Source organism: Marmota marmota, unplaced genomic scaffold, assembly GCF_001458135.2.
Source record: "Marmota marmota marmota unplaced genomic scaffold, marMar, whole genome shotgun sequence".
In the NCBI taxonomy this organism is placed as follows: Eukaryota; Metazoa; Chordata; class Mammalia; order Rodentia; family Sciuridae; genus Marmota; species Marmota marmota.
The window spans coordinates 5,240,227-5,265,088 of record NW_025999900.1 but is presented as its reverse complement, the minus strand read 5'-3'; the positions used below and the strand labels follow the sequence as shown (position 1 = coordinate 5,265,088).

Genomic DNA, 24,862 nt, shown 5'->3' with positions numbered 1-24,862 from the left:
TTTTGCTGGATACAGTATTCTTGGTTGGAATCCATTATTTTTCAGCATTTGAAATACGTTGTTTCAGGATCTTCTCGCTTTCAATATCTGTGATGAAAAATCAGCTGTTAACCTAATTGGTTTACCCCTGAATGTAATCTGCCTCCTTTCTCTCATAGCTTTTAATATTCTCTCCTTGTTCTGTTTGTTGGATATCTTCATAATTATGTGTCTTGGAGTTGGTCTATTACGGTTTTGTATGTTTGGGGTCCTGTAGGTTTCCAGGATTTGGCAATCCATTCCATCTTTCATATCTGGGAAGTTTTCTAAGATTATTTCATTCAATAGATTGTTCATTCCTTTGGTTTGAACCTCTATACCTTCTTCTATCCCAATGACTCTCAAGTTTGTTTTTGTTTTTTGTTTTTTTTTTTGACATCCCATATATCTTGGATGGATTGCTCGTGATTTCTTAGCATCCTTTCTGTGTTGACTATATTCTTTTCAAGTTGATAAACTTTGTCTTCATTATCTGATGTTCTGACTTCTATTTGATCTAGTCTATTTGTAATATTCTCGTTTGAGTTTTTAATTTGGTTTATGGTTTCCTGCATTTCTAGGATTACTGTTTGATTTTTTTTTTTTTTAATCTCTATTTCCTGGTAGAGCTCATTCTTTGCCATTTGAATTTGCTTATGTAATTCGTTTTCAAAGTATACTTTCATTGTTTGGACTTGCTGTCTAATGTCTTCTCTAAGATTCCATTCCATCTGAGTTAGGTATGCCTTGAGTTCTTTCTCTGTCCATTTTTCTGATGCCTCTAGGTTCTCCTGTGAATTTAAGTTGTCCTGCATTGTTTGTAATCCTTTTTTCCCTTGTTTTTTTATCGTGCTCATGTTACATTCCAACTCTGTTTGCTGTGTTTCTGTTTTCTCCTTTAAATTTGTTCTGGTTTTTATAGTTCCAATATCTCTCCTTTGAGTGGGAGAAATGTTTAGAGATGTTGGATTTAATTGAGATTTAAGGTAAATTCATTAGTTTCATTAAAGGCCTACAGATTTTGATGGCATATAGAGAATTGAGGTTTGAACTTAGGATTTTATGTTACAGTCAGGTGATTTGATGGTATGGAGGTTAGTATATGTTAGCTTCTTTGGGGGGGTTGCTCAAATGCAGGCGGATATTAACAAGAGAATAGACAGGAGTACTTGGGGGTAGTTAAGGGCTTAGTTGGACTATAGACTGACTCGTAGTATTCATCTATTTGCATTTAGTAAATTATACGTAATCTGGGTGGTCATGCTTAAGAGGAAAGATGGGGAAAAGGTAAGGAAGCAAACCAAGAAAGAGAGAGGGAGAGAAGAAAGAAAAAGAAAAGAATAGAAAAGAAAAAGAAATGGTAAAAAATAATAAAATGCAGTGAAATAAAAATTACAATTAAAAAAATTTTAAAAAAATTAAAATTAAAAAATTTAAAAAAAAAAGGCACTGTTAGGCTTCTATTTTCTTTGCTTCCAGTAGGTGGTGCTGTGCCTTCCAGGCCAAGATTTTGCCCTCCGGCTGTAGGAAACAATCCATGTGAGGCTACACTCTGGGCCTGCAGTTTCCTGGATGTAGAGCGAGGCTATTGGGAACCGTTCCCTTATTGTTTTGATTCCCTCCGATAGCCACTCCTCCGAGAGCTGGCGAGACAGGTTTCGTTTTCGCCGCTGGTGGGAGGGGGGTGTTGGAGGTCAGGTGCCTTTACCTTTCCCCACGCCTCTATTCACGCTCACTCTGATATTCATGCCCCTGGAAAGCCGGGGAGAGATTTTATGCGATTTCCCCTCTGTATGTGAGAAGGGCTAAATGTCACACACCTGTTCTACGCTGAACTTGCTGCGATCTGTCGGAAACTGGCGATGGTGACGTCAGCTCTCCAAGATAGTGGCCGCTGGCTTCCTTGGTGGGTTGTCCGGTGTGGAGGACAGACCTGGACTGTTTCTCTCCCCCGTCACAAACCCAGAATTCAGCCTGGAGCACAGTGAGGGCACAGTTGGCAGGACCCCACAGAATCTGCAGCGCCGTTTCTCTGTGTTGCTGGCATGCTGTTTCTCGGCGTGCTGCCGCAGTCTCTGGCTGCGGGGCGGGCTGCTGTTCAATCAGCCTGAATCTCCGGGCGCACGGTTCACTCGCAATTGAGCCCCAGTATTTGATCCTCGGGTGATGGAAATCCTTCCTCTAGGTTTTGGTGCACCCCAATTTTGCTGGAAATTCCTAACAAGATAGCTTTTGGCTGTTCTAACTTGTTATTCACCTGTGCAGCGACGCGGTACATGGGGGTGATGCACTCTATTCGCCGCCATCTTATTCAGCAAATTTTAATGGGCACATATTATCTGCTGATGTCACAGAGTTTAATATCAAGCTAGGAAGACACACAAGCAAAAATCAACTACAATTGGGGGGCCTGGGAAAGTTTTCCAAAAGGCCAGGCCCATACAGCAGATTATCTATGAGGTGTTTGTAATAGACGTAGAAGTTCATTAATGGCTTTTGAGCAGTGGTTGGGATAGATAGACTGGTGCTTTGGAAAATTTATCGACCATCAGTTGTCAGCAAGATTGGTTGGAAGAGTGACTAATGCCAGCAAGAAGTATATTAGGCTTTGGGGTAAAAAGTGAAGACTCTTTTAGTGAACTAATGAAGAACTAGGGAAAATAGAATAGGAGAGTGGTATAAGTCATGTCAGCTTATTGAACAAGTGAGGAAATAATGTATAAGCCATATAAAATGTCATTGTACAAACATGAAGTATATTCAGACCATTAGGGTTGACAGTTCCACACTGCAGATGGCTGATTGACTTTGGGGTCTAATTGTGACACCCGTCAGCCTGCTCGATGCCATTTACAACCCGATGGTTAGATAATCATGTGGCCCAATTAGTATGGCTGTGGGAATCTTAATGCCTATAGTCCTAATTTTCTGTCTATTTAAAAATATGCCCTAAATGATACTTGAAGGTAGCCTTTTGTATCCTGTGTCTGTAGTGATTTTCCCAGGATGCTGTTGGCCTTGCACTATAATAGATTCTGACTGTCTGATACATGTGCTCTTGCAATACCGTCACAATTTATTGCCGAAAATGAACACAAGCGACATCAAAATGCTCCCCTACAGCTTTTACCAGCTCTCTTCATGAAGCAAGGAGGCCATAAATCAGGCAGATGTTAAACATCCGAGTTGAAGCTGCAGCTCTTGGTTTGGGCCCAAAGTCTCTGGGCTGGCGCTGGTGTGCGGCTGAGAACGGTTTACACTTGTCTTTCTGCCACAGCATATGGGATAGCACTAACCGAGAATTACAGTCCCAGGGTCCTGAAATCCCACAAAATTAATGAACTGTAATGATTTTACAGAGATGGCGGAAGTAGAAGAGGCGTAATTTAGGAAAATGGTTTGTTTGAGCAGCCCTGAAGCCACTGTCTGCTCAGCTTCTTTTTATGGGCAGCGGGTGTTGAGGGCAAACCCTGCCCCAGTGCCATGGGGGTTGCATATGTCATTGCTAAAAGCATTTGAACTAATTAAATGAGATTTTTTGAATATTCAGAAGACTGACTTGGCTTAATTGATCTAGAATCTTGTAAAACTAGGAGCAACTCTTGAGAAACTGAAATCTACCCAAGAAAAAACTCAGCTATTTTTTTCCTGTAGTCTTGTTGATGGCCCATTAATTTCTCTGACCATTTCTTCACCTATTTTCATGTAATTTATGATTTCCCTGACCTTTTCAGTACTTTTTTCTCCCTTATCTATAAAGTTTTGAGTGCTTTCCAGACATGGTGCACTTTTAAAAATTTGGAAAAACACACACATTTATCATTTGTTGAGAACTTACCAAGTTCCAGGCACTTTACATCTATTAATTCAAATATATATATATATAAATTCTATAAGGTTTTCACTCTCTTTTACCTGAGACAGTAGGAACTCAAGCTGATGAAATATTGTCCAAAGTTACAAATTGTTCATGGCTTATTTGGCATCAAAACCTACATCTGATTCTAAACCTTACTTTTCTTTTCATTCTGGCCTCAACTTCCCATCTGAAACATAATAAAATAGTGTAAACCCAACTTTTCTCCCTCAAGAACTTTTTGCAGAGTTCAATATTTTATCACATTTAATTGCACATTTCACATTATTATTGGCTCTTCCCCCAAGGAGTGGCAAATGCCTTGCTGGGCTTCAAGCTGCAACTCTTCTGGACCCAGAGGTCTGGCTGAAGTTTACAGGGAGAGAAAAAAAATCCCCTTTGCTCCAGGTACAGATTTTGAGCAGCTTTGCCGTTGAGTCTGGGTTCTGTCTTAGAGTTGAAAAACATCACTAACCGTGTCCCCGTCTGGCAGATAAATCTTGCTGTCATCATGCTTGTCACCAGCCACATCTCACATGCCCTGGGCTGTCCTCTGAAGAAGGATTGCCTCTCCAGGTGACTGCTAGGCCTGAATCACTGCTGCATACATCACCCAGGCAAAGCAGACCAAGCCAAGAGCAAATGCACACACTGAAGAGCAATTTCACCAGGTAAACTGCACAATGTGTTGCAGTTGATCTGGTGCTCACAGAGCCACCTCACTGAGGGTGGTCTAGTTGCTTATTAGGAAAAGACAGGGCTTGGAAGAAGAGTTAGGGAACCACCGTGTAGTCACTGGCAAGTCTACAGTAAGCAGGAATGATAAAGTAATGCTGCATAAATACGTTTTCATTTATTTATATAAATTTCAAATACAGTAGAGAGGAAATAGTAAAATGAAACTTCAGACCCATCACATCAGATTCAACAATCATTAAGATTTGTGTCATTTATTCCTAAAACCCACTTTTTGGGTCAAAACTAAAATACCAGCTCGGGGGCCTTAGGTCTGCCAGAGAAGAGGAAGAGCAAGATCAAACTGCAACTCCCTTTACTTTTCTTAGCAAATAGACACACATTTGAGAGGAAAGTGAGGAACCAGGAGATGGTGAGTGAGAAATGAAAGACAAAGACCAGGCAGAGATACACACAAGAGTTTATTTGTCAGAGCTGACAAATAAAGGTACATCTCTCCATAGATGGAGAGAGACAAAACAGGCTTGGGGTTTGGGACTTTTATGGGGAAGGCTCAGAGATTAGAGCTGGGTGGGTCCTAATGCTGGATGGCGAAGGGTGGGGTTTGTATGAGGGAGTGGTGAGCCTTTCTCAGAAATGCGGGAAAGCAAATTTTTTCTTAAAATGGCAGCTGTCACTTAAGATGCTAAGCAAGGACCTTACCACATTTGTGGACTGAAAATGGCACAAAGGAATAAGTCAGATGGTGTACTGGAAAGTACACTGGCTCTGTTGCATATTAGGTGTTCAACAAATGGTCATGAACAACATTTATAATACAGAAACTATGATTTTATTATCAGGACAAGGTCCTTCCCTTAAGGAGTTTTTAATCTTCTTGCATGAGACAGACATTGAAAGTAATAGATGCAACCAGGTTATAAATACTGGGATAGAATTCTCTTTGGAGAAAATCAAGAGGGGTAATTGTATCTAGGACAAGTGGGCTTTGAATTGACCTTGCGAAGACAGAGCAGGTGCCCTCCACATGAGACTTGGGTGCAGGAGGTGGTCATGGAATGGCCATCCAGAGGGAGGGAAGAGCCTGAGTAAAGGCAGAGGTGTAAACCCTATGGAGAGCTCTCCTGGCAATTCAGGTGGGCACCTCATATGAGTTAGTGGGTAGAGAGCAGAAAGAACTGGCTTTTCAACTTTATCTTGTAAGCAGTGGGGATCCAGTGAAGAATTTCAAACAAAGGCTTAGATCTGGAAACTGTGAGTGATGGGTGATTTATTTATTTATTTATTTATTTTTTGGAGAAAAAGGAAAAATAAGTTCTATTGCTTTTCTATCAAAGGAGAAACACAGGGGACTCCTGTCCCAGAGGCTGTGATTCTGCCCATCAGCAGGAGCAGGGGGCTTTTATAGAAGTGCTTCAAGGGCTATATTTCATGTGTTCTCTGTTGGAGTTGTAATTCACTTGTTAATTTGGGAGATAGTCATTTCTGAGAGCTTCTGGTACCATCCCAAAAGTCTGAATTACTTCACTCCTATGGTGGGTGGGTACTCAAGGACAAATAAATCTGCTTAGGAAGGGGAAAAAAAGGTAATCATATTTCCCAGGAGATTAGGAAGGGGAGAGAGATTAGGGAGAGAGAAAATAAGTTGCAGTGGCAGAACAGCAAGGTTTACATTCAAAGCATAACGTGGACCACTTTTACATTCTCCATTGTCAACTTCTACATTCCATTTCTATGAAAAAATGGACAACAACATTATTGGCATCAGATTTGCCATTTTAGGTTGGGAGCCATTTTATCTAGATGTTCCAAAGTTTCAATTCTGAGGCTATGCCGCTTAACTTTTCATAAGAACATGTGCCTGCTAAAAGGATCAACCCCACCCCAGCTTAAACTCCTAAGCAGTTTATGAGACTCCTCTTGCAGGCTATGAAGCTGCTCTGTGAGTGCAGTCAGGCTGCTGCTCTCCTTGGAGGGACAGCCTTGTCGGTATGCCTCCTGCTACCCACAATAAATTTCTTGCATGACGTTCTGATGTGTGGCCCAGTCCTTGAACTTCACATGGACTCTGAAAGAGGGTAAAGTTGGAAGAGGTAACCCAAAGTCCTTGTTCTCTATCAGGTAGGGTGTGGGCAGTTGAGTGTATTCAGCACCAGAGCAGTATAGAGGTCCACAGTGGCAGATGGCAGGTGACTGGACAAGGCAGACATAGGGCAGGGATCATGCTAAGACAACAATAAATAAGACAACAAAGCATTACATTTTTGTAAGCACAAAAGGAATTAGTGTTTCAGTCAGTCTCTGAAAACCATGAAGACAGTAACTCATAATCATATCAGTGAAAAATAGATCAAGTTTACCAATGTAGGAGGTTAGGAAGATTTTTAGGTCTATAAGATAAGGCTCAAATTAACTCAGGACAAACTTGCAACTCTAGAAGTTCTTACTATTAGGTAATAATACTTAGTATTAGGCACTCCCACACAAGAACCCTTTCTTTATAGCCTCCAGCTTTACTTTCTTTGGGTAGGGCTGACACAAGGGTACATCTTATGTTACACTAAAAAATTGTTTTTTTCTTTTAAATGTCCACGTAGGACTGTGCTTAGGCTACACTCTCCTGCCAGGTGTTTAAAACCAAGTTGGTCAAAACTGGCCTTGTTCCTATCTACTATTAAGAGTCAGTGAGATTCCTCAGAGATCACTCTTGGGAACATGTGTGAAGCCCCTTGGCTCCTTTAACTTTCCTCTACCAGTGGTGCCATCTGCCAGAATGGGTCAGGGTCTTGTTGACCATACATAGCTTCTCTTGGAAGCATTAGAGACATTTCCCTCTCCAATGACTCACCTATCTGCAGAATGTGCACTGGTTGGCTTCCTGTTCTCTAGGGTCCTTTCAATCTCCCTGATAGGCAGATTGGGTGACTTACCAGAGTTGCAGGGCCCATCATTTTCTGGGTCCTAGCTGACCTAAGAAAACAAGGGCCAAAATGTTGGCTGCTTTTCCCTTGGTGCTTTTACTTCTTTGAGTTTGTTATCCCAAGTTTTTGTTTTAAACATCCAGCAGGCCACTTTTACCAGCCTTAAAGTGGGAGTAACAGTTTACAACTTCAATATCTATAATTTTATGGTTACCCCTTTTATTTAATTGGGGTCAGTATTAGTACTGGAATTTAGCCTTGTATCTGTCTGTCCTGTAGGTGATGGGTGAATGAGTGATTAATAAAACTAGAAGCAGGGAAACTAGTTAGTAAGAGTGAATCTAGGAGAGATGATAAAGGCTTATGCTAAGATGGTGGCATGTGGAGACAAAGGAAGAGCCTAGATACCAATGGTCATAAAGTCAACAGGACCTGGCGATTTCTTAGATCTCTGCTGGGGCAGGGGACCCAGAGGTACTCTGAGGAAGGAGGAGTTGAGGCTGATGCTAGAGATCTGGCTTTGGTGACTGGGGTGGAAGGTCAGGGCAGACTTCATGGACATAAGGAATTCAGAAAGAGAGCAAATACCAAACTCTCGCTCTAGGCAAGGTTAATCAGAGAGCACTTTATCTTACACCGTGAGGCTATGCTATCCTTGCAATTCTCACTGGCATTATATTTCAGTTTTTACAACAGGCATCTCTGGAACTTTATGGGCACGTAATATTTGTTTAACAATTGTTTTACAACAATTACTATGTTCTGCTATTCTAGGCACTGTGGATACTATAAACCTCATTAAAGTGGGAAACCCCATGATCCAATTTCAAAACAGGATGGTGATTTTTTAAAAAGAGTCCATCAACTAAAAAGCAATTTCCAAATAACCGGGTTTCCCTTCTAATTACTATTGTTGGGCATCTTCAAAGAGACTCAGAAACAGTTCTCCTTTTCAGCCCTTTTCTCTTCTATCCATTTTTTTCTCATATGTTGTAAATAACCCCCCACCTCTCTTAGAACTCCACCCAGCTCACAGCCCTTGTTCCGATCCCTCTTGTCCTCCTGTCCTCTCCCCTTCTCTAGGTCATGCTACAAAGTCCAAAAGACCTGAGGGCAAGAGCAGCCAGAAACTGATCAGACAGAAAAAGTCAGATCCCTCTTTAGTGATTAGGGAGAGAGAACAGGCTGGCAATGCATACAATTATAATTTTGATTTCATTACACAGAGATGAATAAGCCATCTGTGATGATGGACACCTCGTTCCCCAGTGATGTGTATATCATAACCATTTTATGTTTATTTTTGTTGTAGGCAACTTTCATCTCATGGATGGCAATGCCAACATTATAATGAGCCAGGAAAGCCTGCTTACTGGAAAAGGGGTTGAGGGCAGCTTGTGTTAGGAGAACCGCCTCTGCTAGGAAGCTGGGACTGTCTGTTCTCCTCTGCCTTGACACTTCAGGCTGCTTTTGGCTGGTGTTTTAGGGAGGCGTTTGGGGATTGGCTCTCATGGGGGTAAGAGAGTAATAGTAAGGCTGTTGGAATTGAGCCAGCAGACAGCTCCAGCTTGGGGACTGTCCTTGCTGTTGGTAACATGTGCCTGTTCTCTGTCTTGCTGGCAGCTCATACATGGCCCCTTCAGGTTTTCTGTTTTTGACTGTGCCTAGTCCCTGATTTTGCCTGGCCCTTGCCTATGAACTTGCTCTGGTAGCTCCCTGGAGAGACTTCTAGTAGAACTTAATTTCAGATGCTGTTTGCTTATCTGACCTGCAACCCCACCACTGCTGATATTTCTGCATTTTGAAGGGCATTACTTCCCTGGGACCCTCTGCCCTCTTCTTCTCCTAACTGCTTGGACTGGAGAGAATTCAGTGATAGGAGATGATAAGACAATTAAGGACATGCCAGTGGAAAGGATTAAATTGGCAAAGTTGGGCTGAAGAGAAGGTATCAGGAGAAACTGTAAAGTATAGTTTGGGGGTTACCTAGGGAAGTTAATGGGGAAAAAATGCTTGTCAAAGTAAGTAAATCCCAAAAAACCAAAGGCCAAATATTTTCTCTGATAAGTGGATGCTGATCCATAATGAGCAGGGGGCAAGGGAAGAAGGAAAGAACTTTGGATTGAGCAGAGGGGAAGGGGGGAGGAGAGGAGGGATAGTGTAGGGGGCGAGAAGGTAGAATGATGTGGACATTATATTTCCCCATGTAGGGGTATGAATGTATGAATGGTATAACACTACATCATGTACAACCAGAGAAATGAAAAGTTGTGCTCTATTAGTATAAATAAATAAAATAAAAATTATTTTTTAAAAAATGCTTGGGCCTCAAACCAGTTAAATTGAATTGGGGTCTTGGGAGGCCAGCCGCCAATGTAGTCCCCAATACTCCTTGCCCTTGGTATTCACACATGTTTAAGAATTTTTTTTCCATTGAGTGTGAGTGGAACTTAGTGACTTGTTTCTAATAAATAGAACAAGGCTGAAGACATGTGAAGACATGTGACTTGGAGACCAGGTCATAAGGGGCAGATTGGCATTGCTTTGGGGAAAACCAAATGTCCATGTCATGAGCAGCCTGGAAGAGAGGCCCACATGTCAAGGAATTCTGGCCATCAATCATGTGAGTGAGTTTGGGAGTTGTCCTTCCAGCCCAGGTAAGCCTTTGGTGCCTGCAGCCCCAGCTGACATTGGTGGCAGCATCGTAAGAATGTCTGAGTCAGAACTACATGGCTAGACTACTACCAGATTCCCAGTCCACAGAAACCATGAAACAGTCAATGTAATTTCTAAAACCACTAAGCTCTGGGGTGATTTGTTATATAGAAATAGATAACTCAAGCATCTACACTTTTCCTAGTTGATTCTAAAGTAAAGCCATAGTTGAGAATAATTGTTATCAAGGATGGAATGAGAGGAGAAGCTAGAGCTATGGAAGGAGCACATCCCACGTGTCTGTAACTCTGCTAGGCATTTCCATATGGTACATCTTGCTGACATCACAGTATCCTCCAAGAGTTATAGGATACATCCTGGTTTTACAGATGAAGAAACTGAGGCTCAGCAAAGTTGCCCAAGTTAGGAAGACTCACAACCCAAGTGGGCCTTATTCAGAAGCCTGCATTTTCTCTGCTATTTCTAATGCAGCCTCCCTGATCCCACAGAGAGAGTAAGGCTCCTGCAGAGCCAGGAGCTGTAATTTGCCTGTGTCACTTTGTATCTGGATTTGCCTTCTGCTCCAGTGGCTGCTAAGTACTTGCCAGAAGGAGTGCTGATTACATGCTCACCAGGGATGTTATGTGCATCAGCATCTAGCACTCAGTAAACTTTGTGGGGAAAAGCCTGAGGCTAGAGTGGTTTTAGAGAGAAGAGGGAAGGCCAGGTTGTACAGTCCTACCACTCTGACTCAATGGGGTCCCTTCCTTCATCCCCTGAAAATTTGGGGCCTTGCATCCTGAGTGTCTCTCTCTGATCATTTTATGCCACCATTTGACTACAAGCTAAAACTCGAAGCCTTTTCTGATTATCCCCACAATGTACTAAAGCAGTTCAGGGAGCTGGTTGTGCCTAAGTTCCAAGTCACTAAACATATACTGCCTGAATCTATGTCCATCTCTAACCCAGGGAAGAAATCTGCCTTGGATTAAAGATGGTTCTGGAATGACGTTTGAAGAACAACTAGCCATAGAAAAAGTAAGAAAGCACATCTCCTTCATTTGAAACTTCACAGGATATTTTTTTTTTTTCTTTCCAAATCGTTATTATCATCCAGGCTACATAGTGTTCATCAGGCTTCAGCTACAAAAACCATTCCTAAAAGAAATACATTATCATAATTGAATAATCTTTAATTAGTGATTCCAAAATGAAAAACAGCAAAACAAAACCCAAACTCAGCTCTTAATTTATGTTTAGTGAGGATTACTTAAAGTTAATATCTTGTGGAAATAGCTCAGTAAATTTAATTACTCAGCAGTGGTGTCCCATAAATCTGAAAGTAAGTAGCAAAGTCAATTAGCTCCTCCAGCCTGGCTCACATTATCTTCACCTTTGATGGCAGTTTCTGGCTAAGTGTCTTTAGTGACCCAAAGCTGTTTCGTCTTAGTGCTCAAGTACACGGAGATGCTTTGAAAGGTAGTGACAGAGGCAAACATCACGTTCCTTCAGTGGCCATCCATCACTGTGGGACAGAGAGCAGTGAAGCACAGCAACCCAAGCAACTGGGGACGTGCAAATCTCCAGAAGTGGAAATCAATAAGGTGAGAATAGAGAGAATAAACCGCCCAAGAGGTCAAGGCTATGTTCACTCCCTGATCCCACTTTGTCTCTGTCCTTCAAGTCTGGATGCCATTTGAAAAATGTGTATTTGTAATCATAGTAACACTATGATATGTACAAAGAAAAATATATTTTTTAAATATGGAAAAACATAAAAATTAGAATTACCTGTAATTCCATTACCTCTAGATGATTGCTTTCAATATTTTGGTATTTTCTTTTCTGATGTTTTTTTCAACAATCTGCATAATTTCCTTTCTACAATCACATCATAAACCTTTCTTCCTGCCATTTAAAATCCATCTAATGGATGGTCAGTAATTTATTATAAGACTAAGTGTTAAGCAATTTCCTATTATTGGACACACAGGTTGTTTTCAGTTTTTCATTATACATATGCTATTCTACAAGTTTTGTTCTACATAACTCTTTGCCCTTTTCACAAATAATTTTCTTAGGGTAGATTCCAAGAAGTGGACCTTCTGGGTCAGAAAATTGCATATTTTCAGTCCCTTTAGGCATGTGGTTAAAATCACTCCACCTCTAGATACAGGGCTGCCTTGTTTGGTTGAGCGGATTAAACACTGCACAAAGTGTTTAATCCTACCTGAGAGGATGAGTTGGGGCTGAAATCCACTCTGCATTTCCCTTGCTCAGCCTTGCTCCCTGCAAGTGCCACATAACATAGGGGGAAAGGGATGCTTTCAGCTTTTCTGCACAGCTCCACCAGATTGCTATGTCATACCACTCAGCTGCAGGGGAGTAAGGCCAGGGCTCCAGATGTCAAGGGGAGGGGACTTTGTCTTTCCACCTGGTCTTCCCATATAGGTGTCTCTCTTTTTTTTTTTTTTTTTAATTGGACACAGGTACTGTACATGCTAACTGGAAGCTGGCTTAACAGTATAACAAAAATAACAATATTTTAAAAATTGACAAGTTGATAAACAAAAATTGATATCTTATTCAAATTTATGTTGAATGTCTCTTTCAGTGGTGTGGGTTACCAAAAGTCTCCCTTCAAGCCACCTCCATGTCATGCATCTTCTTATAAAAATCCCTTCAAATAATTGTTCTCTGGATCACAAAATTCTCCAAATTGGGCTTTCAGTCATATCACTGTCTCTGCAGCCCTGATGCCAGCAAAGTATGTGTTTCTTAGCAACTTCCTCTCCGCGTCTGATATCCACTTGGGCAAAACCAGTTTTTCAGGAAAGCTAATGTCATGTAGCTTATGCTTCAGGGCCCCTTCTTCCACCTTGGGTCGAATATAGTATTGGTCCTTTTTTTAGAGAAGGGTCACCCAAATTTTATAACCTTCAGACTCTGTAATACATGGCAAGGGCAATTCCATATATTACTCATCTTGATTTTTCCCAGTCCTAAATTTCATTTGAGTTTCAGGAGCATGAATTGAGGTCTTTGGAATTCATGGACATAGGAAACAGCTATTTTGAATACTTTCTTTAGACTAGTCAGCTCTTTTAGTTTCTTCTTTATACTTTCTTCTCTTGTCACCTCAAGAGGACAAGCATCTCTTCTGTTCGCACAGGCCTCATCCAGGAACCCGCAGCTTCACATTCCCATTCATGTCATCATATTCTTTTGCCAGAATCCTCAATTCAGTCCCTGGTTAACAAAGTTGTCAGTGCTCCTGATTATATTCATGCTGACTTTGAACCTCTTGGCAACCACAGACAACCCCTCAGGCTACTTAAATATATGCACATTATTAGACCAATTCTTTTTTTGAGACATCTGCTCACCTGGTGGTGCTAAAGGGTCTAATTTTGCTTTGTAAACATAGCCAGGGATGTTGGATTTAAAGGTATTTCAGTCAAACTGCCTGGTGTTACATCCTGTCTTTCCCCGCTCTAACTTGGACACATTCCTTGAACTTTTTGATTTTCTCATTTTTAGTATGAGGATAATAGCAATACTTACCTGAGTTTTCTGAAAAATAATGACATGATGCATATTAAATATTTAGAAAAGTGCCTCTAATTTACTTAGTTATTACAATAATAATTATCATTGCTTTAAAAGCTGCAATAGTTAGAATTATGGTTTGGAAAGAGAACAAAGATGAGATCTGTTTTATTCAATACCCAAACGGTGGCTGGCACTTAATAGAGGTATAGTAGATGTTAGAGCTCAAATGAGTGGAAGAATGAAGTATATAATTCTGGAATTTGCTGCATTTGAGTTGAAGGGCCCCAAAGAAATTGAGGTTTGGTTCAAGAGATTAAAGAAGCAGATGGTGGATGCGGTTGTTTATGATTTATGATTATGAAAACCTTCAGGTGGGAAAAAAAATCAAAACTCAGACAGGATTGGCATAAGGGAGTTTGGCTGTTTCCTCTAGACCCAGGAATCAGCTACTGAGAGTCCATTGTGCCAGTTTAGCTGGCAAGCAATCCTGTGCTGAAACCTGGCCAGTGGGAGAAGGTGGGAGTGAGTGGGGGGTAGGGGCATTAGCATCAGAAGACCTGCCTGAAAACAGGGCTTCTCAGCCTTAAGCCTCCAGAATTGTGGCCCACAGACTCTGAGATTGGGAGAGGGTATTCTGTGAGCCCTCTTAAAATTATATGCAGGAGGGGACTGTCCAGGACAGTGACTCCCTAATCTGATATGGATGACTGGAAGCCCAGCCCCCTCATCAAGCTGACTGGGGCTAGGAAGAAACAGAGCTGGCATCTTACCTGTATAAACTGACCAACCAGTAAGCCCTGCAGAGATTCAGTTGGACACAGGCCATGCTTTTCCGCTGGTTCCTGTCATTGACAGCATCAAGTTGATCCTGGCAAGCAATCAGCGAAGCTCCTGAAGACCTGGAGCCAGAGCAAGACTATAATGAGGCCCCAGGCCATCTGAGCCCCCAGGGTGCAGAGACAGCAGTCCCCAGCTGTTCCTGAATGTGGAGGTGTGCTCAAGCCACAGCAAAGTGTATGTGGCAGTGATGGTACCACAGCCCTGGAGGATGAGGCCCAGGAGCATAGCTGGGCATCCATTCATCATCCTCAACCAGGCCATGGGTCATGTGACGGCAAAAAACGTGTGTTTGACATGTATTCACCTCATGAGGGTCAGGCCATGGTGCTGTTCTTCAACATGGTGAAACCTGGCAGAGTGCTCATCTGTGCCATCAAGGATGAGGGCTCCTGCCACCTTAAAGATGCAGACAGGGCTCTGCTGAGGAGCCTGGGCAGCCAGGCCAGCCCTGCCCTGGGATGGGGGAGGATACCTGGGCCTTTGTGGGACAAAAAGGAGGTTCTGTCCTTAGGGAGCAACATTCTAAGTTGCCTGCCTTTTCCTCCTGGGCAAAACCAGTCCTGCTGAAGACAGAGGTACCATGAGCTCGGCTGAAGGGACAGAGTGACACTGAGAAGACACAGAGCTGAACTGGTGCCGCAGGTGCTTCTGCAGCAAGGTTGAGGGATATGGGAATGTGTGCAAGGACCCACTGAGATCAGCCCTGATCCGCTCCCTGACAATAAGGTATTCAGTATACCCGTGGCTGTCATTGTAGGACACGTAATCTGTACAGGATGCTTCGCTTTCTGCTTTCAGCCCAGGGGATGTCTCCAGAGATAGTAACAGTTTTCATTGGTGACTACTATGAGGAACCGATGGATGTGGTGTTTTTGTTTGGCCTGAGAGGCATCCAGCACACCCCATCAGCATCAAGAATGCCGTGTGTCTCAGCACTCCAAGGCCAATCTCACTGCCACTTTCAACCTATTTCCAGAGGCCAAGTTTGCTGTGGTTCTGGGAGAGGACCTGGACATGGCTGTGGGTGTTTTATCAGTTTCCTAAGCCAATCTATCCACCTGCTGGAGGAAGATGACAGCCTGAGCTAGAATGACCAGGGTTAGGAGCATACAGCTGAGGACCCAGCACTATTGTACCATGTGGAAACCATGCCTGGGCTGGGCTGGGTGCTCAGGAAATCTTGGTATAAGGAGGAGCTTGAGCCCAAGTGGCCCACTCTGGAAAAGCTCTGGGCCTGGACATGTGGTTGAGGATGCCAAAATAGTACTAGGGCCAAGAATGCATCATTCTCATTTCCTGATCCTACTACTTTGGCATCATGGGTCTCAACATGAATGGCTACTTCCACGAGGCCTACTTCAAGAAGCAAGTGTTCAACATGGTTCTAGCTATCCAGATTTGGAATGTGGACAGTCTGAAGAAAGAAGCTTAGAAAGTGGAAATTTACAGGCTACTCAACGAGGCTGGAGTTCTGGACCACAGCAAAAATCCTTGTGAAGACTCCTTGATGCTGAATGCAGAGGGCCACACCTGTGTGGCCTTTATCCAAATGGAGTAAAAGATGACTACATCACCTGGACTCAGCTTGCCAAGTGCCTGCATATTTGGGACCTGGATGTATGTAGAAACCACCAGGCCTATGGCAATTATTTCAGAAGAAGAACCACTTCCTAGTGGGGGTGGGTACCAGCCTCCCTTTACTCAGTGAAGAAGCCACCATCAGTCACCTCAATTTTCATGGAGCCACCCCCAAAGGAGGAGGAAGCCCTGGAGCCACTGAACAGACATGAGACTCCTCTAGGACCCTGCAGGGCTGGGTACTGTGTACCTCTAAGCAGGCTAGCCCTTTGCCCCATCCTGTAGGACTTTGTAGGTGCTGGTAGGGGCTGGGGCTTATTTGTTCTTAACATGAGATTTAATTACTAACTCCAAGGGGAAGGTTCCCCTGTTTCAATACCCCTGTTCCTAAAGTTAAGGTCTATTTATTTACTTCCTTATTGGAGAAGGGCAGGAGAGCACCTGGGAATCTTTAGGATACCTGGGAAACTGATCTTGACTTTTGTACATCCCCTCCTCCCAGGCCTGGCTCAGAATCTAACCTATTTACTGAGTGTCCTAAGGGCCTGGGGAATGGGCCAGACCTGTGGGGCTTTGGTTCCTTTTTGGCCAGGGATATTGCCCCAAGGGTGGGACTGGCTCTTACTCGGGAAATTGCTGCGGCCAGCCCATGAACAGGCCCACATGGGGAGCTCATGTGCTGACAAAATCTCACTCAGAGGCTCTTCGACGCTGGACCAGGTCCCCTCTCAACCTCCTCTTTGTCCAGATTTATCAAGCTGGATAAAAAGGAGAAAAAGCTCAAAAAATTATATGCAGGATTGGGGGAATGTCTCATTATGACTATATACATATTATTCTGAGGATCTCAATACTTTTGACAATTCTCAAACATACCAATATCTAGAAAGAATTAAAAATACTCTGGGTTCTGCTCAAAATTATGGAGCAAGAAGGGGATGGTTGAGGATCCAGAGTGGCAGCAGAGGGAAATCGGAGTCAGGACACTGAGATCTGAAAGCAACATTTCATTAGTGGCATCATGGCCCAGAGGAATAATTCCCAAAGTCTGAGCCCCGAGTGAAGCTGGGCTTTCACTTTTATACATAAGCAAGTTTGGGGTCCATCAAAGCAAGAGAGTTGGTGCAATTCAGTGGAGGGTGCATTCTACATTCCTTTCATGGTGCATGCTTGTCAACAACTTGGAGACTCTTAGCTCATGTAGCTTAGGGATTTTTATTGCATGAAGCCTAAAGGGAGATTGTTTTATCCCTGTTGCTTTGTTTCCTGCCTCTGCTACTGCAGTTATCTTTTACAGGTACCTGTTAGTCACTGCAAGCCTCTGCAGTTCAATGTCAGTAAGCAGAGCTGCCAAGCCATAGTCTGTGAGCTCTTGAACTACTAAAGTCCCCATTTTATTCTACCACACCATGAGTGTGGAAGACAGAGTGGCAACATTCTGTGTGACATCTTCCATCACTCTGCCCCTCATGTAGGAGAAAGGCTGTTTTTCAGATCTAACTCTACTGTCCTCTCCAGAATTGCACCATTGGGGTCTCCCTGAGCATTAGCCAGTCTTGCTATTTTTCCTGGGATATTAACCAGACACTTAGCTTCTGCATGGGGTTTAAACCAGGCCACAACCATGCCCTAAAGGTGCCTAGCTAAAAGACAGAAGATACACAGAGGAAGCATCCAGGACTGAGGAAAAGAATGGATCAATGTCCATGTTGACCTCCTGGCTTAGTGGGAATGACATACATTCCTCCTTCCTTTACTTGTTTTATTTTAGAAGACCTGGGAAGAAAAGCTCCATGTGATGACATTGAATTTTTGGAAGAGATTTTTAAGATGAATAGCTCCTGACTTTGATGAGAATATTAAAAACTTCCCCCTAGTTATTAGAGACACTGGAGTGTTCAAGACTTTGCCAGTCAAAGGTTGGGTTTTGATGGAGATTAGGCACTTAAGGTAGGGTCAACAAATGGCTTTCAGCTTTGAAAAGCTGTACAAAGAAAGAATAACTTTACAGAATAACCTTCTATAGGTCCAGTCTAGCTATGGGTGGTTTTATGGTTTTTTTTTTTTCCTAACAAGCTTCTTCTAGTCTTGATATAGAATCTCTCTGAGGTTTATTAAACAGCAGTCAGGCTGGAGTCCAGAAGTTGGCCAGGTGGGTTCAGCCTCCGTGACCTGCCACCTTCTTCCATGGCCTGCTCACCTGGCCCTGAGATGCAGGAGGTGGGAGTGACTTTGAGACTGAAAGTGAACCAACTACTCATTTGACCTTGACAGCATTGGAATATATCTTGAAATAACTGCTATTTTTTCCTATTAATACTTTTTAAACATTATTTTTTAATTGTTTTTGTTGCACTGGGAATTGAACCTAGGGCCTGGCAAAGCCTAGGCAACTGTTCTACTACCGAGCTACATCCCCAGCCCAAAAATTACTTAAAAGAAAAAATGTAACTATTAGATGTGAATGACTAGAGATTTTATGGGGCTGACTGTTCTACACATCAGGGGGATCATGCTAATTCCAATCTTCTTTTTACATAATACCACCCCACCCTCTAAGTACACACTTTAGGTCAGGGATTTTAGATTATATGACTTGTTTGCTGCAGTTTTGTCCCAAATATTACACCTTGTCTCCCAATAAAGAACAAGATTCCAATTATCCTCAGTGGTATTGACTTTTTGTATTAACAACAATGAAATATGCTCTAAGAATGAAGATAGGGACACTCAGATCCAGTTCTACTTTTTAATTCACCCTCAGCAGGAGAAAACTTGTCAACTTTTTGTTGAATATGCACAATTCATGATGTAATAAAAGCTCAATCTTATCATTATTAGATTTTTGGCTCCTTCACAAATTTAGCCCTCTAAATTTGTACTCTATCCTGAGAAAAGAGTTGGCAAATAATAGATAGCCATTTCAAGTCTCAACACAAAATCTCAGTTCAGTAACCAGAATCAATCTGATCCATGACATGAATCAATGTCTTCATTCAGAGGGGAGATGGTTCCTCTTTTCTGGGCTAAGGTCAGGAGTTGGCAGCTGCCTGCTTTTAAGGCTCTGTTCTTTCTGCCACTCACCTTCTTGTAGACTCCCATGCTGCTATTTCATATCCTGCAAGGGCTGAAAGGGGCAGAAAGGCCAGAGGAGGTAAGAGGAAGGGAGAGTTCTCACTTGGCTAAGTGGCCTTTGTTCTTCATCTGGAAAATGGTTAAAGCTCCTCCTTTCTCTCTTGTGGTCTGCAGATACATCCATCACTGGGAGCCTCTCATATGCAAGCCTGGAACTGTGGGTGCTGCCTTTCTTTTTCTAAGTATTATATGAAATAATAACAATACACCTTCCTTGTTTCCCTAGCTCACAGTGCTTACAATTGTCCACAAAACTTGATTGCTCATATTCCTTCCCAATTCCATATTCAGAGACTTCAAACTGATAGCTGGAATCTGGCCATAGTGGGAATATTTACACTCAGGAAATTGGTAGACGCAAAAAAGACAAAAGAGCAACAACAAAATCAGAGCTTTTCTTTCTTTTTTTCCACTGCAGAATTGACCTTAAACATTTGCCAGCCTACCACTGGGTCTACCTTGCCAACGCTCAAGCTATTAGAATCCCCTTCTTCTCACAGGTAGTCTTCTTGGGTGGAATTTAATCAGCTCTGACATAGGTCTCTCTCCTGTATCTACAGAAATTCTTATCATCTTTGTCTTGCCAAACTCTAGAAAAGGTAAAGGCAATAACAGCTGCTTTCTCCAAAGAATCTATTCATTCTCTACACCTTCACAATTCATTCCTTTTTATAGCCTTTTATCTTGATGAGTGGGCCAACTATCATGGAACCAGTTGAATTGATCATTTCTTTTGTAAACTTTTCATCTAAGGAGGCTATCTCACATTTATTTTGGTACTTGATGTGTATGAGCCTTGTTTTAATTCCTCTTCTTTATCTACTTGTCATTCTGGGCCAGGTTATGATCCTAGGGCTTTAAAAATGCTGGAGAAGCAAGCACAGTCCCATGTCATAGGCACTTAGAATTTGTGTAGTCCAATATGGTGGCCACTAACCTCCTATGGCTAAATTTGCATTTAAATTAAAGTAAATAAAACTTAATTCCTCAGTTGCACTGGCCACATTTCAAGTGCTAAATAGCCATATGTGGCTGGTGGTTTCTTATTGGACAGAACACTTCCAACATTGCAAAAAGTCATTTTGGCCAGAGCTAATTTATCGGGACATTGCCATGAGACGTTTAAACTGGCAGAGATCTAATATGATAATGAAGGTGAGCTCTAATTCAATATAAATGCCAGTGCATATTAAATTAAGATGCTCAGAGTTTAGTTTGTACAGGCCATAAAGCATTATGAATTAAGATTCCATTATCAAACACTAGACAGGGACAAAGGAGTGAGATTGCTTCATCTTGTGATGATGCGCCATTGAAAATGGTACTGGCAAATGTCCTTGGCAAATATCATACAATGTATGTACTCTGAACTTTGTCACTTGCTTTTAAAACATCACTGTCTGACAATGTCATCCTTCAGTTTCTGTCAGTCTACCTAGAGTTGGAAATCGGGATGTGGGACTGAGAAAAGGGAGCTGAGGGGTATTGGCCAAGGTAAATTGAAAGCTGATAGTTTTAGTAGAGCCTAAGATTTATGGCATCCAGGAAAAATGCCTTCCCTACCAGGCTTTAGAAATTTTTCTTGTTATGTAGAATTTTCAGGATTATTAGATTTGACTTAGGGAGCTTGACTTGCACCATCATTATCTGTTGATTATAAACCTAGTGAGTGGATTCTTACAGTATAGGCTGTGGGCTTTCCCAAAATCACAAGAAAGGTGACTTGACATTCATGATTCTGTGTACAGATATGAATTAGTGTATGTTTTGAGGTAGTTATATTAGATCTGATCACCAGTTTTGAGGTCCAAGCAATGGGCCATGCCTGGGTAATACCTCAGAGCTATCACCATCAAAATTACTGTGCAGTACCTTGAGGCCACTGTAGATGGAAAGCTTGAGTGAAAAATGGCTTTGGTCTTGAAAGCGGCCTTCTGAGGGCAACCCGTCAAGTCCAGTGCTTGAGAAGCCTCTGTGAGTGGTGAGAAATCTTTATAACCTGGAGAAGAGACAGCAGTGAGGCAGTTTTGCTGAAGTATGTAGGCTTAATGGTCTCTATATTGTCATCCTGAGTTATGAAGCTTTTCCAAGGCTGATGGCGGTGCAATGCCTGATGGTAGAAGAGGAATTCAGGTGGGGAAATGTGAGAGTCAGGCGGTAAATCAGAGGGCCCACCCAGACATGGAAGAGCTGGGTTTGGCCTGGGAAGGCATGCTTCCCCTTGTATACATAGAAGTCTTTCAAGGAAGATCATTAAACCACTGAAAGCAGGAAGGAAATGGCCTAAGGACAATTTGGAGGCTGATGGGTGAGTGGAAAATTGTTACTTTTTTGCCTTGGGATACAAATTTGGAATGATCAGTTTGAATTTTTAAGATACCATGAAGACTCTTCTATGTTTATGTTTTGAAAGTGCAATACTTTTCTCAGTCTTTTTTTTTTTAATATATAACAAGACCATGGTTACTCTTAGAAAAGTCCAAAAATAAATCAAGTTGTTTGCCTTGAATTTTTTTCTCATTTAATTTTTAAGTGAGAACGTGTCAGTATTTTCCTGAAGGAAGCTTTGGGAACACACCTCCGCCAGGTCCCTCCAGGTTCCTGCTTAACCTGGAGTCGTAAGACCAGAATTGATGACTGACTTTGGGTAGAGGTATACTAATTTGATCTAAGAACCCAGTAATGAGTAGGATTTTCTTAGGAAGAGGGAAGAAGAACCAGCCTATATGCAGGGGGACTGATGTAAGCCTCAGCATCCTGGAGTGGCACCAGGGATATATTGGAAGGGTACCTTAGTCTTATCTCAGTTACAACTGAGAGGTTTCTCTGGGTTTGAGCAGTTCTGGGAATAAGTCATAGTGATGACCTTCTCCCCATGGTTGGGGTGCCTCTTAATATCCAAGTCTGCTCCTGGAAGGATCTTCTCAGTTTGCCATTTTCCATGGCCATATTCTAGATGGAAACTGGAAAAACAAATTTGGGGTTGTTGTCAAACAATGTTGGCGGCCCACTTCCTGTTCATGCAAGTTCTGAGGCCTGAGAGTTGCCTTAGAGGTTGGCTAATTAGTAGGATTAGGGTTTCTTTGGTTTTATAGTTTCCTTTAAAATTTTCTTTAAGCTGTGGGTCTATGTATTTCCAAAGCTTGCGATCTTAACTGCACAGCTCTACTTTGCACCTAAGAATTGCTGTCTCCCAGCCAAGGGCATGCGCTCTGATGTTTCCTACACCACTTATAATGCTACTTACACCACAATCCAGTGTTATCCACTTCATCTTCACAACCACCTCAAGACATAAGTACTATTATTATCCTGATTCCACTGATAGTGAGACTGGTTCTTAACAACAGTTAAAACACCAAATAAAAAGCAACAGAGATATTCAGGTTCTCCTTCCTTTCTAGGTTGGGTCATGCTCTGGCACTCAAATTCTCTAGGGAACTCCTAGGAACATTCCACACAGTCCTGATCCATCTTTCTCAGCAAACCAAGTGCTGTGGAGCTTCTTTTATGATATCCCCTCTGTCCTTGATCTGAGAAACTATGGAAGCCGAGCTCCTGGCATTGGACCTTCCAACGAAAGAATGCTCTTCTTGGAAGTGGTCAATAGTGTGTGAAACTCACAGTGCACCTGGCCCCTGTGCCTGTCAGAACCATAGGGAATAAATCCCTTCTCAGCCTAGCAGTAATCAGCTCATGCCTTGGAGCGTGAAATTTGATGAGCCCTTTTATCTCAGCTGCATCACTTTGACTGTTATTATGAGTAGTAAAATTTACTAAACCCTTACTGGCCCACACCTCTGTCAGTGTGACCCTGATATAGGACTCAGTGACCTCCAGGGAACATGTGCGGGGTTGGATGCCTACTACACGAGAAGCTTTGCTTTTTTTTTCATATTACTTTGTGTATACAGACCACAGCAAATCTGCCATAAAAGGGAACTCATTTTTGAGGGAAACCCTAAGGGTCATTGAGGTTGATTTTTGCACTTTAGTATATACCATTTACATGGAGGAGGGAGATGGTATAGGTATGTGCAGTAACCCAGGCCTTAGTATTTGCAATGCAAATTCTGTCTCGGATTATATAAAGAGCCACATTTTCTACTCTGGAAATGAGCTGCATGTCTGTTTCTGGAAATAGCCTATAGTGATTTCCCAAACTGATTTGCAAATTAGAATAGTCTAGGGAGCTGTTGAAAGCACATATTCCCAGCCCCTGTCACATACCATTTATATTTGAATTCATATTTCTGAGAGTTCAGACTGGGAGTCTATTGATCACTTTGGACCTGTTCTGGAAGGCACTAGTGTGCCTCTGTCTGATTGCCCCAAGGATCACACATATCAGGGCTTAGATTCCCTGGTCTTTTTCAATGAACAGAGAGCTTCCAACTTGAGTAAGGGAGGTTTATTTTAAGGATTCAATAGGGCATCATGGCTAGGGGAGAGAGAGAGAGTCCTCCTGGACTATCTGTAGACAGATGAGTGGGAGTTGAGAGTCAGGACAGAGGTTGTCCTCTTGTTCCTCAAAGGCCACAAGTTTCTACCTGGCTGTTTCAAGCGCCTCACTCTTGGCCAATGCATGGCCTATTCAAGTAAGGTGTCTGCCACACTGACAGGTTTCTGTGTTTCATGTTCCAAATTCTTGAGAGATAAAAGGTCACCCGTCTGCCAATGGTCTGACTTTTTCTATGTCCTTTGTTTACTCCCAATCTGACTAGAACTGAGGAAGCCAGGTCCATTGAGATTTTAGATTCTCCCCTTCCAAGTCTCTGAAGATCTGCCTCAGTAAGATACACAGGAAAATAAGAATGAAGCACATTGCCTAACAGCTTATTATACCATAGAGGACTGACTTCTACCATTCTAACAAAAAACATGACTAACATGGGCCAGATGCAATTAGGGTGGCGTGACTAGCACGTTCTCTTCTGGTAGTCAAGATGCATCGAAGGTCAAGTCAGAATCAGTTCTTTTTATTGCTTTACCCTTCACCCATTAATTCACCAAATGGGTATTTATTGACACAGAATACTTCCATGAACAAAATAGGCAAAAATCCTTGATCTTGAGGAACTTGCATTTTAGGGCAGAGGTGGGGGGAGATGTGCAATAAGCAGTAAAAAAATAAACACAAAAATAATAAAAATAAAATAATAAAAACAAATAAGTAAATTGTGCTATGCTGCAAAAAGTGATTAGTTCTTTTAAGGAAAAACAAATATATCAGAATAGAGTAGGTCAGAATACCAGGGAGGAGGATTACAATTATAAATAGGGTGATCAGCATGGCCTCATTAAGGAGATGATAGTTGAGCACAGATGGAAGGAGACATTGATATATGTTGGGAGAACATTCCAGGAAAGAGAACAGTTGAAGAAAGAGCTCCAGAGAGAATTCTGATGTCACTGGATTGGGTGAATGAGGAATATAGCAGTAGCAGAGGCAAGATTTATACAGAGAGAAGTCAAGGCAAGATTTTAAGCCAAGGGATGACATTATCTGATTTATGTCATTAATTTTTGTTTGTCTTAAACTTTGTAATTTTTATAATTGGGTACTCATCAGTCTTTTATGGATATACAACTCATTTACCTCCCCCCCCCC

The 24,862-nt window shown here is 42.2% G+C and overlaps 1 long non-coding RNA gene and 1 pseudogene across 3 annotated transcripts in view; both read left to right on the top strand.

Moving 5' to 3' along the window:
* The window catches only part of LOC125615215, a 284,873-nt gene that overhangs the window by 158,936 nt on the left and 101,075 nt on the right, over positions 1 to 24,862 (top strand). The gene's annotated exons all lie outside the window — the stretch shown is intronic.
* LOC107145071 lies at positions 9,678 to 24,853 on the top strand (annotated as a pseudogene).